Source organism: Meles meles, chromosome 7 (genome assembly GCF_922984935.1).
Source record: "Meles meles chromosome 7, mMelMel3.1 paternal haplotype, whole genome shotgun sequence".
Classification (NCBI taxonomy): Eukaryota; Metazoa; Chordata; class Mammalia; order Carnivora; family Mustelidae; genus Meles; species Meles meles.
In genome coordinates this window covers 109,932,525-109,948,196 of record NC_060072.1, presented here as the reverse complement: position 1 = coordinate 109,948,196, position 15,672 = coordinate 109,932,525, and the positions used below count along the sequence as shown (strand labels likewise).

At 38.1% G+C, this 15,672-nt stretch overlaps 1 protein-coding gene across 11 annotated transcripts in view; it reads right to left on the bottom strand.

Moving 5' to 3' along the window:
• The window catches only part of ERC1 (ELKS/RAB6-interacting/CAST family member 1), a 547,045-nt gene that overhangs the window by 507,965 nt on the left and 23,408 nt on the right, over positions 1–15,672 (bottom strand). The window contains exon 2 of one of the 11 annotated variants that reach the window (XM_046012301.1): positions 11,644–11,766. The exons of the other annotated variants lie outside the window; for them this stretch is intronic. The gene's annotated coding sequence lies outside the window, so the exon portion shown is untranslated. The remainder of the gene's footprint in view (positions 1–11,643; positions 11,767–15,672) is intronic. 11 annotated transcript variants of the gene reach the window in all.

Sequence of the window (15,672 nt, the reverse complement as noted above, 5' to 3'; positions counted from 1 at the left end):
ACAGAAATCTACAAATCGGTCAGATACAAGATCGACAAATAAATATTAGTACTTTCCCTGCACATTAGTAATAACAATTAGAAAATGCAATTTAAAAAAAAAATCCCACTCACAATAGCAACAAAACCATAAAAAAACACTTTGGTATAAATCTAACAAAAAGGTCCAAGTTTGAAATACTTCATATCCCAACAAAAATCTCTAGAGGATTCTCCAAATAACTCAACAAGCTGACTCTAAAATTCAAAAAGAAGAGTAAAGGTCTAAGAATAACCTAAACAATTTGCAACAGAAGAACAAAGAAGGAAGATGTTCCCTAAATAGCAAGATAAATTACAGATCCATGATCCTTTACTTGCAATGCAAAAATCATAAAACCTCTAAAAGTAAGTTCTGTTTCTTCTTAACCCATTTAGCAGTAAAACCCGACTTGATCTGGTATGAGGTCACTTTATTGTTTATAGGTATTATTCATACCTCGTTGAGAAAACAATATATATGATTACAGGATACTGCATAATGTCCACTGGGTGTCAGGGGGGAAAATCTGGACTCCAAACCACATCTGACCCCCAGGATTTCTCGTAAGGACTCACAGGCTTTTAAAGCTACGGTATTTAAAACTGTATAGCACAAGTTCAAGAACACAGTCTAAACTGTATGTGTAAGTTTAGTATATGCTAGTATATGGACTGTCAAAAGGGTGAGGAAAAATCAAATCATTCAATAAATGGGGTTTGAACAACTGATACTCTTGGAAAAATAAATTACATCCCTACTTCACACAGTACACAGAAATAAATTCTATGTACATTAGAGATATAAATTTTAATTTTTTGAGAGTGTGTGTGTGCAAGCGCATCGTGAAGGGGGGGGAGGCAGCGGAGAGGGAGGAGAGAGAGAATCCCCAGCAGGCTCCATTCTCAGCATGGAGCCCAAAGCAGGACTCAATCTCACCTCCCTGAGACCATGACCTGAGTCGAAATCAAGAGCTGGATGCTTAACTCACCGAGCCACCCAGATGCCCCAAAGATATAAATTTTAAAACTATCAAAAGTATTGGAAGAAAACTCAGAAGAACACCATTGTGAACCTGAGTTAAGGGCTTCTTAAGAAAGAAACAAAAGGCAAAAACTATAAAGAAAAACAAATAATATATTTAATTATGTCAAAATGGCAAAGTATTATACAAAAAAATACCATAAGCAAATTAAAAGAGAAACCAAAAACTAGGTGAAAATATAGCCATATAAGTATAAAGATCCATTACAACATGTATAAAGAATTCATACAGGGAAATGCCAACTTTGAAAGAGCAATGATAAGAAGGATGGGAACCTGTATTGTAAGACAGGGTTGGGGCCAAAATGTTTACAGAAGCTTTAGGTTCACTTTATATTCATACTACAATAAAACTCAAATTTTGGGGGGCACCTGGGTGATTCAGTGGGTTAAACCTCTGCCTTTGGTTCAGGTCATGATCTCAGAGTCCTGGAATCAAGCTCCACATCCCTCCGCATCGGTTCTCTGCTTAGCAGGGGGCCTGCTTCCCTCTCCCCCTCTGCCTGCCTCTCTACTTATGATCTCTCCCTCTGTCAAACAAATAAAGAAAATCTGTAAAAAAAACAACAACCAAAAAAAAAAAAACCCTCAAATTTTTTTGAAGAAAAACATGTTCATATTCTACAAGAATAATTAAAACCAATTTTAAAAACACATATCACAACTATCTACTTTCCACACTTCTCTCAAAAATAAACAAACTAGACCACCATGGCTTCCTAATATAGTACCAAAGAATTGCCTTAGATCAAGTAACAGGCATTAGCACATTAAATATTTTCCAAAAATCTACTGTTCTCCCTCTCCCACTCCCCCTGCTTGTATTCCCTCTCTCACTGTCTCTGTCAAATAAATAAAATCTTTAAAAAAAAAAAAAGTGCTTCTTCACTGAAAATACTACCCAAGTAACTCACATGTCAAAAATAGGATTGTAAAGAATCTATGCACTTCAGTCAAACTCAAACAGGTTACTCTTCAGAAATATGAATACACTGGCAGTCTCACTTTAACATTAGTAAAGACAGTCCCAGGTAACAACGAGCAGAACAGAAAATACACAGAGCCTGAAACTTTAAGGTTCCATCTCAGAAAAAGCAAGAGTACACCAAATTCGGAAACTGCAATATTCTACTAGTAACATTAGGAAATTCCTCTCCAGGAATAACCTAGCTTAAGAAGTAAAAGTTTCTTTCCATGCTTTTTTTTTCTTTTAAGTAAGTGCTTTGCCCAACATGAGGCTTGAACTCACAAGCCCAAGATCAAGAGTCACGTGCTCTAGTGACTGGTTCATGATAAATCTGAACTGTGAGGCAGGTGATAAGTAATAACCTACATATTACTGTTTCAATTTTATTTCAAGATCAAAGAGAGATGCAAAGCTTTTTCTTTTTTTAAATAATCTGAATACTGTTTAAAATAAGAGAGGCATTCATTATCCAGAATCCCTTAAATGATAACAAAAGCTAACACTGAATATTTACCATATGTCAGGCATTGTGCTAAAAATTTTATAAGATCTAATTTAATATTTAAAAGCCTCCCATAACATAGGTACTATCATTATCTCCATTTCGGAAATGATGCAGGTAAGGCTTATGGGTGTTAAGTGACATCTAAAGTCACATAGCCATTAAGTGGGTAGGGTCAAGATTTGAATTAGGGTGCCTAATTCCACAGCCCTGGAGGATCTTAACGACTGTGGTTAACCAGGATCATCTGCTGATGAGACCATCTCAACTGTTCACAGGATATTAAAGGCTTCCACAGTTTTAAGGCAGGTGTCCTGTGAATCTAGTACTCAAGGCAATTATAGGTGTTACAGGTATAAAGCTTAAATAATCACACTGATCTTTCTATTAAGGAGAAAGTCTTTTTTTATAAAATGGTGGGCGAAAGAATAAAGTAAATAAAATAAAGTAAAATTAATAAAGTAGAAATTTTAAAAATAAAGTAAAACTAACAAAATAAGTAGTAATAATAATTCAGAGTCTCTGGAATCATGACATCAGAACACTAAACTGGCACATTCAAGAAAAAAATTCCCAACTGTGCTTTTGTGCAGGATTCTATTTTCGTGTAGTCAAGTAACTAAATCACACTGAATAGGCTAAGATCCAATAACAAATATTCCCACCAAGTTTTCAACATTAGCAGGTGCACTCTAATGTTCAAGTCACTTTCAGATCTAAAATGGTATTTGCATGTGGAGTCCTTGCTATTATCAGAACTATAGCCATTTACACAACAAAAGGAAGAAATTTACTAGCTCTGAATTCTTCACATTGACTTTTTAATCTCATGAGTTTCAGGGATGTAGTGTTCAAAAATTTTTTTTCTTTTAAAAATATGCCATGGGCGCCTGGGTGGCTCAGTGGGTTAAAGCCTCTGCCTTCGGGGGCGCCTGGGTGGCTCAGTGGGTTAAGCCGCTGCCTTCGGCTCGGGTCATGATCTCAGGGTCCTGGGATCGAGTCCCGCATTGGACTCTCTGCTCAGCAGAGAGCCTGCTTCTCTCTCTCTCTCTCTCTGCCTGCCTCTCTGTCTACTTGTGATCTCTCTCTGTCAAAAAAAAAAAAGCCTCTGCCTTCGGCTCAGGTCATGATCTCAGGGTCCTGGGATGGAGTCCAGCATCGGGCTCTCTGCTTGGCAGGAAGCCTGCTTCCTCCTCTCTCTCTCTCTGCCTGCCTCTCTGCCTACTTGTGATCTCTGTCAAATAAATAAATAAAAATCTTTTTAAAAGAATTTAAAAAAATAAATAAATAAAAATAAAAATAAGAATATGCCAGACACACGACCACAAAAATAATTCTTGCACTTTAAACAACTGACAAAAAAGAATTCTGACCAAAAACAAATTATACAGTATGATTCCATGTATGTAGAATTCTAGAACTAATTTATTATGACAGAAAGCAAATCAGTGTGGGATTGGTTGGGGGAGGCATGGAAAAAAGGAGGAGGATGAAACTTTTGGGGTGATCCAAACGTTCATTATCTTGACTGGGGTAATGGTTTCATAGGCATATACATTTCAAAACTCATCAAATTATATATATATATTTTTTAATATTTTGTTTTTTTAAGTAATCTCTACACCCAATGTGGGGCTTGAACTTACAACTGCAATATCAAGAGTCACATGCTCTTCTGACTGAGCCAGCCAGGCACCTCTCATCAAACTATATATTTTAAATACATTCAGTTTAGCATACATTAATTATATCACAAAAGTTTGAAAAAAAAAATTTCACATTCCAAACTCCCTTGTCCTTGATTAATCCAAAATAAACACATTCACTGATTATATAACTGGAATCCTGATTGCTGCTGGATAAAATCATGCAGCTGTACAGTTTGAGCCCATAATATTGTTCCCGGGGTCCTTTAGTTAGCTTCCTATCCATATTTTGTTAGCTCCCTATCTACTATCTGTTGTGGTGATCATTTCAAATCTTCTCCCTCTGCCTGCCAAACAGAACACATGAGTCTCCTGGGTCAGAGATCAAAAGCTTTATTACTCACTACACAGCTAACAGTATGAGCATCCTGTCTGTATTGGCTCCCTATTAGCCCCAAGTCCAACAGGTGACAAGAGGGGCCCAGAGAGATGCTACACATGCAGTGGGTTTTCACTGCAGCTAAGGATACTGAGTTTCGGGAATCCACCACTTTAATAACAAGCAGTAAAAGCCTGTTCTGTCCCCTTGGGAAACATTACCTGAAGGTGGCTTGCTGCATACACAATCCTGAGAAATGGCCCAGGTTAAGAGCACTCAGGGCCTTGTATTCTTGGCATACTCAGCAAGGCATGCAGGAAAGAAAAGAAACATGGATGACTGCTCTCCTGACAAGTCTTCTGGTAGTTTTAAGGTATCTCCATAAATTCTTTGATACTGCTCCCTTTAGGAGGGAAAGCAAAATTCCCCTCTCTCTGTCTCTCTGAATGTGAACTGAACTTAGTGATTTGCTTCTGATGATGTTTCACTTCCAAGAAAACTCAGAAAGGACAATGGGGTTTCTGTCTTGGTCACTCTTTTGGATCCCTCATTTGACAAGGACTTAACTGCCATGTGTAAGGATATTCAAGCTACCCGACAGCTACATAGTAAGAAATTGCAGCCTCCTTCTAAAAGTCATGTGAGATAGCTTCAAAAAAGGTCTTCCATGGGGCACCTGGGTGGCTCAGCGGATTAAAGCCTCTGCCTTCAGCTCAGGTCATGATCCCGGAGTCCTGGGATCAAGCTCTGCATTGGGCTCTCTGCTCAGCAGTGAGCCTGCTTCCCCTGCTCTCTCTCCGCCTGCCTCTCTGCCTACTTGTGATCTCTCTCTGTCAAATAAATAAATAGGGGCGCCTGGTGGCTCAGTGGATTGAGCCGCTGCCTTCAGCTCAGGTTATGATCTCAGGATCCTGGGATCGAGCCCTGCATCGGACTCTCTGCTCAGCGGGGAGCCTCTTTCCCCTCTCTCTCTGCCTGACTCTCTGCCTACTTGTGATCTCTGTCTGTCAAATAAATAAATAAAATCTTTTAAAAGATAAATAAATAAAATCTTTAAAAAAAAAGTCTTCCAACCCCAAACAAGCCTTCAAATGACTTGCAACCTCACAAAGTATCTTGAGCCAGCCATGCTCTACATAATAACTGTAAGATGTTTCGGTTTTTTTAGTCCAGTAATTTTTTTAACTTTTAATACCACAGAAGAAACTGATAGATAGTTGTTCCTGAAATCTTTGTTCGGGGTGGAGGGTAGCATATGTACATACTGCATCACAATTAAAAGTGTATTTCTTGGGGCACCTGGGTGGCTCAGTGGGTTAAGCCTCTGCCTTCAGCTCAGGTCATGATCTCAGGGTCCTGGGATCGAGCCCTGCATGGGGCTCTCTGCTCAGCAGGGAGCCTACTTCCTCCTTTCTCTCTACCTGCTTCTCTGCCTTCTTGTGATCTCTCTCTCTGTCAAATAAATAAAATCTTTAAAAAAAAAAAAAGTGTATTTCTTTTTAAAAAAAAGTGTATTTCTTTTTGTAGGCTCTAAATAATTCTCAACACCATTGCCCAAATGACCTTCTAATATGATTCCCCAAGTGGGTCAGGAACCTCAAAATTCCCTAAGATTCTTTAAGGAGGTCCATGAATATTATTTTCATAATACTCTGATATTATTTGCCTTTTTCACTATACACTCTTACAAATGTATAGTATTGTCTTTCAGAGGCTATACGATATATGGTATATCCCACTGACAACTAATGGAATGTATACTTGTATATTCTTGTGCTTTAAATTTTTCTCAGTTTTACTTCTTTTTAACTTTACTTTCTAAAACAGTAAATAGTAATAGATATAGCCTACATAAACAAAAGCTATTTATAGTCCTCACTGATTTCAAGAGTGTAAAAACAAAAGTTTAAGAACCACTGCTCTAAAATTTAAATATAACATGAGCACACCTACATACTTCCTTTGATGGCTTCCCAAAATAAGAATTTAAATTCCTTGGCAGTGCATATAAGATTTTTTATGATTTCGATCTTGCCTACCTCCCCCTAAGGCAGTTAACTGCTTAACCACTCTTTTCTCATGTGACAACCATGATCAAGTACCTGCAATTTCCTGAAATACCATGCTCTCTTTTTATTTCTATGACCTTCCTCTTCCCCATCAACTGCAAACTACTTACTACTCATTCTTCCAAATTAAGTCCTACACAAACCCTTAAATACCTCAGTCCAGTTTAGGTGCCCCACGGAACCAAGGGCTTTCAAAATAATGTACCCACTATGTTTTAATTGCTTCCTTAAAGGAATATCTTATCTCTAAAACATAGCACAGGGGCGCCTGGGTGGCTCAGTCACTAAGCATCTGCCTTCAGCTCAGGTCATGATCCCAGGGTCCTGGGATTAAGCCCCACAGAGCCCTGCATCCGGCTCCCTGCTCAGCAGGAAGCAGCTTCTCCCTCTCCCACTCCCCCTGCTTGTATTCCCTCTCTCACTCTCTGTCAAATAAATAAAATCTTAAATAAATAAATAAATAAAACCTAGCACAGTGCCTAATACAAATCAAATATGCAATGTTTGCTGAATCCACAAATTAACCTAAATCTAAGTACAATTCATTAAAATAGTTCTTATATAAAGAAGGTGGTAGTAAGGTTGAAATTAGTTGAAGGAAACTAAATGCAATGTAAAACAAATATAATGAAAGCCCTTTTATCATTTCCTTCATGTTAGTAAACTTTATTTTTAAATTGTAACCAAATTCCTTAAATTGACAACCTCCTTCTCTATTTTGTATTGCTATGTATTTTTGTCCTCAATATGCCCTTGTACTAAACAGTCAAGATTTCATTTCTTAATTAACAAACTGTTCTTCTTAGATGAACAAAAATAGGAAATTCTGTAGCTACATTTTAATTCCAAAAAGACACCATAAGCTCAATGAGAACAGACTAACGCCTCTCATTTTACAAGAAAATTAAGAATTCTCTCTTCCCTCCCCAACACACACAGCAATCACACGTAGATAATATGCCTATGGATACAAAACTGTTCTTTTTTTTTTAAGATTTTATTTATTTATTTGACAGAGAGAGATCACAAGTAGGCAGAGAGGCAGGCAGAGAGAGAGAGAGAGAGAGAGGGAAGCAGGCTCCCTGCTGAGCAGAGAGCCCAATGCGGCACTCAATCCCAGGACCTTGGGATCATGACCTGAGCCAAAGGCAGCAGCTTAACCCACTAAGCCACCCAGGCACCCCCAACACTACTCTTAATACTGAAAAATCTAATAAATTATCTGTCAAGTTAATATTATAGTCCGAGACCTATTAAGTATTTCAAATGAGCTTTCTTATCCTGTATTTTGAGTTTTTAAAAATACTAAAAAATATGAGGACAGCATTTAAATCTCTGCAAGTTTACCCAGATTTATGTTTAGAAAAATGTCCTAAAATCTAATTTTGACAAGAACATTACTAGAAATCTGGTTTATCTTAAATTTAGTGTTTATTACTAACATAGTTTCATCATCGAATCGTATTTCCATAGTCCCATAAAAAATCACAATTCTTACAGAGTTTCTATTTTCACCAAATAAGCATTCTTAACTGAAAAACAGCCTAAAAAGCCACAAAACAGTGGGTTTCCCTATCAAGATAAAGTTCAGTTTGTTCTCAGAAAATAAAATCAAGAAAACTAAAATTGATTTAGTTTTTGTGATTACACTTATAAGCAAAGAAGTTTTTAGAGGTACACAAAGCAATCAACATTTAAAATAATTAGGTTTACTTTTAAAACAATCATCATTTTTTATTTTTTTTTATTTTTTCAAAGTTCCCCAAGTGAAGTGGAATGACAAAAATTAAAAATACAATTCCACTCTAAAAAAAAATGAATAAAAATTTAAAAATAAAAATACAATTCTGTATCATTAAGCAATAGTGCTCAGGATACATGCACAGCTTTTATATTATCCTCCTTATCACTGTTGCTCTTTGAATTTAGGCACATTAATAACACTGTGTTCAAGTATAAAACCAAAAAATGTGACCTGAAATCTTTTCTGGGAAGTGTAAAAATGTATAGTAACAAAATGTAATGCATAGACCTTATATACATTTCATCCTAACAAGCTCCCTGTGAAATAATTCTTACTGTACTCCTGAGGCTTAGTAATGTAGGAACTAGTAGGAAAGGCTTGGGCTCCACTATTAAATATGTAACATTAAACAAATAAATGAAATCTGTCAGAACCTCAGTATCCTCTTCTATAAAATGGACATAGTATCCTCCTCAAAAGATAGCTAAAAGGACCACCAAATCAGTGAGTAAGTATAAAATACCCATCCAGTTCTTAGTAGGTTTTCAATAAAATGTTAGTCATTACATTCTAGGGATTCGTCTTACACATACTTTCACACAAGTGGGAAAACTGAATAAGAATAAACTGAATTCTTTGAAATAACAAGACTCTGGTAATAGTCTAAAATTATGGTAATACTTCACATATATTAAAAATAATAACGTAAGTCTGCGGCACCTGGGTGGCTTAGTCGGTTAAGCAAGCATCTGACTCTTGATTTCAGCTCAGGTCATGATCTCAGCGTTTTGAGATCGAGCCCTCCACTGCTCTGCACTGGGCATTGGAGCCTGCTCAATTAAGATTCTCCTTCTTAAAAAAAAAAAAAAAAGATTCTCCTTCTTCCTTGGGGCACCTGGGTGGCTCAGTGGGTTAAAGCCTCTGCCTGAGGCTCAGGTCATGATCCCGGGGTCCTGGGATCGAGCCCCACATCGGGCTCTCTGCTCGCAGGGAGCCTGCTTCCTCCTCTCTCTCTCTGCCTGCCTCTCTGCCTAGTTGTGATCTCTCTCTGTCAAATAAATAAATAAAATCTTTAAAAAAAAATTTTTTTAAATAAAAAATTCTCCTTCTCCCTCTCCCGGAGCTCCCCCAACTCAAAAAAAAAAAAAAAAAAATCAAATCTGTATGTAATAAGAGATATAAGATATACAAGATGCATTTTTTTTTTTAATTTGTAAGAAAAATACAAGGGGTGCCTGGGTGGCTCAGTGGGTTAAGCCTCTGCCTTCGCTCAGCAGGACGCCTGCTTCCCCCTCTCTCTCTGCCTGCCTCTCTGCCTACTTGTGATCTCTCTCTCTCTGTTAAATAAATAAATAAAATCTTTTAATACATAAATAGGGGAGCCTGGGTGGCTCGGTGGGTTAAAGCCTCTGCCTTTGGCTCAGATCATGATCCCAGGGTTCTGGGATCGAGCCCCGCATTGGGCTCTCTGTTCGGTAGGGAGCCTGCTTCCTCCTCTCTCTCTGCCTGCCTCTCTGCCTACTTGTGATCTCTCTCTGTCAAATAAATAAATAAAATCTTAAATAAATTAAATAAATACATAAATAAAGGTAATCTCTAAAAAAATTAAAAGAAAAATACAAGAAGTCATGAGGAGAGGTGGGTTTTTACACTTTTCTACACTGATTGAGGTTTTAACATGAATATGAATTACTTTCATAATTTAAAAAGTAATATAGACCCACACATATATGGACAACTCATTTTTTTTTTTTAAAGATTTTATTTATTTATTTGACAGAGAAAGATCACAAGCAGGCAGAGAGGCAGGCAGAGAGAGAGGAGGAAGCAGGCTCCCTGCCGAGCAGAGAGCCGGATATGGGACTCGATCCCAGGACCCTGGGATCATGACCTGAGCCGAAGGCAGTGGCTTAACCCACTGAGCCACCCAGGCGCCCCATGGACAACTCATTTTTTATAAAAGTACAAAGGCAGTAACAGTAGAGAAAATGAGGCAATTCCCACAACAGGAGATCTGAACAGTACATCCGTGTGGCTGCCACAGTCCACCCCCTGCACTGCAGAATTACTTCTCTGCACAGGAACAGAAAGCACCTTCTCCATGATTCTCCCAGGCCTCTGTTTTTAATGGGAATCACAAAAGAGGAAGGTTACTGAATAAATTACAGATGCTGTCTCTCAAGAACACAAATGGTACTCTTCTCCCTCTTCCACTAATTTCATCCTATTACGGGTCTTAGTGGCTTGCCTGATGGCAACCCAAACTTTCATTCCCAAGAGGCCTAACCCCTTGAGGATCACATTTATCTCAGGCCAGGGTTGCTGGACATGTCCATCCAGTTAAGATGGGGCAAGGGAAGGCCAGGGCACCTGGGTGGCTCAACCGTTAAGTGTCTGCCTTCAGTTCAGGTCATGACCCCAGAGTCCTGGGATCAAGCCCCGCATAGGGCTTCCTGCTCAGCAGGAAGCCTGCTTCTCCCCACACTCCCCCTGCTTGTGTTCCTTCTCTCACTGTGTCTCTCTCTGTGAAAGGAATGAATGAATGAATAAATAAATAAATAAATAAATAAGATGGGCGAGGTTCCCAGCTGGATCACCTGCTACATATATTATTCCCAGTCCCCATTATTTTCATAATAGGGAAAAATTACAATCTAAATGTCCAACAATGGGGCACTGACTATATAAGTTAAGGCAAAAGTATAAAATGAAATACCATCTGCAATAGGTTGAATAGTGTCACCCCTAAATTCAAGTCCATTAGGAACCTCTGGATGTGACCTTATTTGGAAATACAGTCTTTGCACATGTAACCAACTTAAGGTAAGTTCATACTGGATTATGGTAGGCCCTAAAGCTAATGACTGGTGTCTTTCTATGAGAAAAGAAAAGAGAGATTCAGTCCCAGAAACACACACAGATGGAGGTGGAGATGGAATGGTACAGCTACAAGGCCACAGAACACCAAACACTGCAAGGAGTTACCAGAAGCCAGGAAGAGGCAACCAGTGGTTTTTCTCTCTCAAGCTTTCAGAGGGAGCAAGGCCTGCCTACATTGACTTTGGACTTCCAGACTCGAAGACTGTAAGGGAATAAATTTCTGGGTTTTTAAATCACCAAGTCTGTGGTGATTTGTTATAGAAGACCTAGAAAACGAATACACCATCTCATTATAACTGATGATGTAGCTCTATACTTAATGACAGAGAAAGATGTTTGTGATCCATTGTGAAACCAAAGAGAAAAAATAAACAGTTACAAACATAGACTCTACCTGAGTTTGTTTGGTTGCCCGGGTTTTTCCTGAAGTTTCAGCAGGATGTACAACTCTGGGTAGTAAGATTTCTACTGGTGATCTCACTTTCTTGCCAAATCACAGATTTTTTTCAAGTGCATACTATTTTTTATAATCAGGCAAAAAAAAAAAAAAAAAAAAAAAAAAATTTTTCAGGAATGGGTGGTATAAAGACATCCAACAGAAATGATATACTGGCATAAGAAGAATCTCTAGGCACTAGAAATTCCACTACCACTTCTAGAATAAAGCCAGAATGGTTTCTTCATAGTCAAAATCAATGGACTCTGTTTACTTTCACTGCATTTGACCTTACTGACCACTTCTATCTTGAAAGCCTTCCGGGGCTTTTAAGCAGTCTTTCTGATACTACTCTTCTGATTCTACTATCTCTCCAAGACAATCCCTCTTTCATACATTTTACTGGCTCCTCCTCCTCTACCTATGCTTAAGACACTGGTATGTACCTTATAGCTCTATGCCCAAACATGTTTTATCTCCTGTTATTTCACTCTCCCCGGGCAATCTTATCCACAGCCACTGTTTCAACTCACTTCAACCACCACCTATTTTAGGCAGGTACTTATTTTAGTTTAGGTTTTCTCAATCAATATTGCCAACTCTGGCTTCCCCCCTGGCCTGTAGACTTCTATGACCAAGATCTCTGCCAAGAAATCTGCCAAGATTTCCCATCGACAACTCAGCAGTTCTAACTATGCATACATTTTACCTAAAACATGAGCTTCTATGTTCCCTACTTTGACAGAATTCATTTTGATGCCTCCTTTTTCACTTCTCTATTCAACTCTCATTAACTAAATAATCACTGTGTACCATCAATTCTTACCTTTCTAATATATTTCCTTTCCATCCCCTCAGCTACAACCTCATCCTGTTTGGCCAGTACTACTGCAACAATCTCCTAAACAGCCTACTTACCCACACAGTCTTGCCTCTTTCCAAGTTGCTGATGTTCCTTAATTTTATTTTCCCAGCCCAACTTATTTAAGGGATATGACACATTACCATCAATAATAGTTTACTTTGATAGACATTACCAAATGAGGGTGGGAGACATACTAAAAAGGCCAGGCAGTCATTTTTCATTTGATAAAAGCACCATATTCTAAAACCCTGTGTTTTCTCCCTCCATGCCCCACTGAGAATCAATACACTTTTCTTGGTATGCCTTTTCATTTTTGTGTCAACATGTTTTAACTGAGCTATAATTCACATATCATAAAATTCACCATTTTAACATGTATAGTTCAGAGATTTTTTTTTTTTTTTTAAGAGAGAGAGAGAGGAAGGGAAGCAGGCTCCCTGCTGAGCAGAGAGCCTGAAGTGGGGCTTGATTCCAGGACGCTGGGATCATGACTTGAGCCAAAGGCAAAGGCTTTAACCTACTGAGCCACCCAGGCGCCCCATAGTTCAGAGATTTTTTATATATTCACAAGGTTGTACACATTATACCACTAAGTGCAAAATACTTTCATCACTGCAAAAAGAAATCCCACAAACCCATAAGTAGTCACTCCCCATTTCTCATTCCCTAGGCCCTGATAACCACTGTCTCCATATATTTGCCTACTGTGGACATTTCATATAAACAGAAACATACAATGAGGCCTTCTGTGTCTGGTTTCTTTCATTTAGCATTATGTTTTCAAGGTTCATTCATGTGTAGTATATCAGATTTCCATTCCATAATGATTAGAAAATATTTTGGTCTATGGAAATTCTACATTTTTGTTCATCCATTCATCAGTTGATGGACATCTGGGTTCCTGCTATTATAAAAAATCCTACTATGAACATTCATGTACAAGTTCTTGTGTAGACATACTTTGCAATTCTCTTAAGCACATACCTCAGAGTAAAATTATTTGAGCAATATGAAAATTCTATGTAACATCTGAGGGAAACTTCAAACTGTTTTCCAAAGCATCTGCAACAGTTTACATTCTAAGTGGCAATGTATGAGGGTACTAACCTCTCCACATTGTCATGGACATTTGGTATTGTCTATCTAGCCATCCTAGGTGGTGTGAAGTGTTAACAATGTGATCTTGATGTTATGACTTTTTATTTAAATAAAAATCTTCAAAAAATTATAAGCATGTTTGGACTCAAAAATATTTAGTGTCCATTTTGGTAATCTATGTTACTAATATGTTTATACCTATGGCATTAAGTATTACTATTAAATAATACGTGCATGGTGCTCGCTTCGGCAGCACATATACTAAATAATACGTGCATGTAGAAATAAAAATTCAAATAATAAAATTAAAGTCTCCCCCTTTCTGTCCTTCTCAATACAGATAACCACTTTTGACCATTCTACTTTTAAGTCTAGTTTAACTCTAGATAAGTAATTTAAATAACTCTAAATTACTTAACTTTTTCTTCATACCTTTTATTACCATATAATATGCAATCTGTTCCACTTCTCCCTTTTGATATTGCCAGCCTCTTTCACTAGAATGAAAGCTCCATGAGGACAGTAAAATCTCCTTTTGTCCACTGCTGTACCTCAGCACTTAGAATGGGGCCTACCACATAAAAGGTAGGTGATAAATATATTAAATGAATGAATAAACATTTTTTTTAAGATTCTACTTATTGGGGGCGCCTGGGTGGCTCAGTGGGTTAAAGCCTCTGCCTTCGGCTCAGGTCATGATCCCAGGGTCCTGGGATCGAGCCCCACGTCCGGCTCTCTGCTCTGCAGGGAGCCTGCTTCCTCCTCTCTCTCTGCCTGCCTCTCTGCCTAGTTGTGATTTCTCTCTGTCAAATAAATAAAATATTAAAAAAAAAAAAAGATTCTACTTATTTATTTGACACAGAGAGAGAGAGAGAACATGCCCACACTCAAGCAGGGGCAGCTGCAGAGGGAGAGGGAGAAGCAAGCTTCCTGTGAACAGGGAGCCCAAAGCAGGGCTCAATCCCAGGATCCTGGGATCATGACTTGAGCCAAAGGCAGAGGCTTAACCAACTGAGCCACCCAGGTGCCCCCCACCCCCGAATTTAAACTCTTAACCTCCTACCACCTATCTCAGTATACGATAAGGAATCTAGGTTTCTAGTACACCCAACTTCCTCACATGAATCACTTTTTTTTTTTTTAAGTAGGCGCCACACCCAGCATGGAGCCCAATTGGGGACTTGAACTCTCGACCAAGACCTGAACTGAAAGCAAGAGTCAGATGCTTAATCAACTGAGCCACCCAGGTGCCCCTCACATGAATTATCTTTACTGTTATTTTTACAGTATGTATTGTAAAAATACATTTATTTTCTGATCTATAACTGTCTTCTTTTGTCTACCAATCAACTCTAAAAACAGCCAATAAATAGTTTAAAATACGATGACAATGTTAACATTACTCACTGCAGAACCAGATAGTAACAGGAACTACAGAGCACACGTAATTCTACCTGTTCCCTTCCTAGGACGTACTAGAATTTATGAATACTTCCTTCACCTGTTTTGTCTCTATTTCTTACTACGCCATACACTCCAAGAAAACGGGATTTTAATACAAACATACACCTTAGTCATTAGTGCATCACAGCATGCATTCAGTCACTATATGGTTATAAACAGATGAACAGAGTTGTGGAAGGAAGGCGAGGGGAGAAAAGAAGTGGAAAGATCAGGCCATCAAGAATACGAAAGCCAATCTACTATAGACATTATGTACCTTTATATAATATCCATTCACCAGCATCACCATGAAACAGAGTTAAGGTGAAAGGACATGAATCTATACATCCTATAAGCTCTACCAGTCCAGCGATTATCAACTAAAGGTTAAATTAGAGTAAGATAAAATGGAAAAAAATAAATAAATAAATAAATAAATTAGAGTAAGAAAGTAGTATCCTATCTCTGTAATGTTACAATTTTTACAATAAACATGTATTGCTTTTACTATCCCATTCTCTTATTTTTAAAAACCCTTCTCATGTATGTGAGGGACAGGTTCGATTTGGGGTTTTCCACCC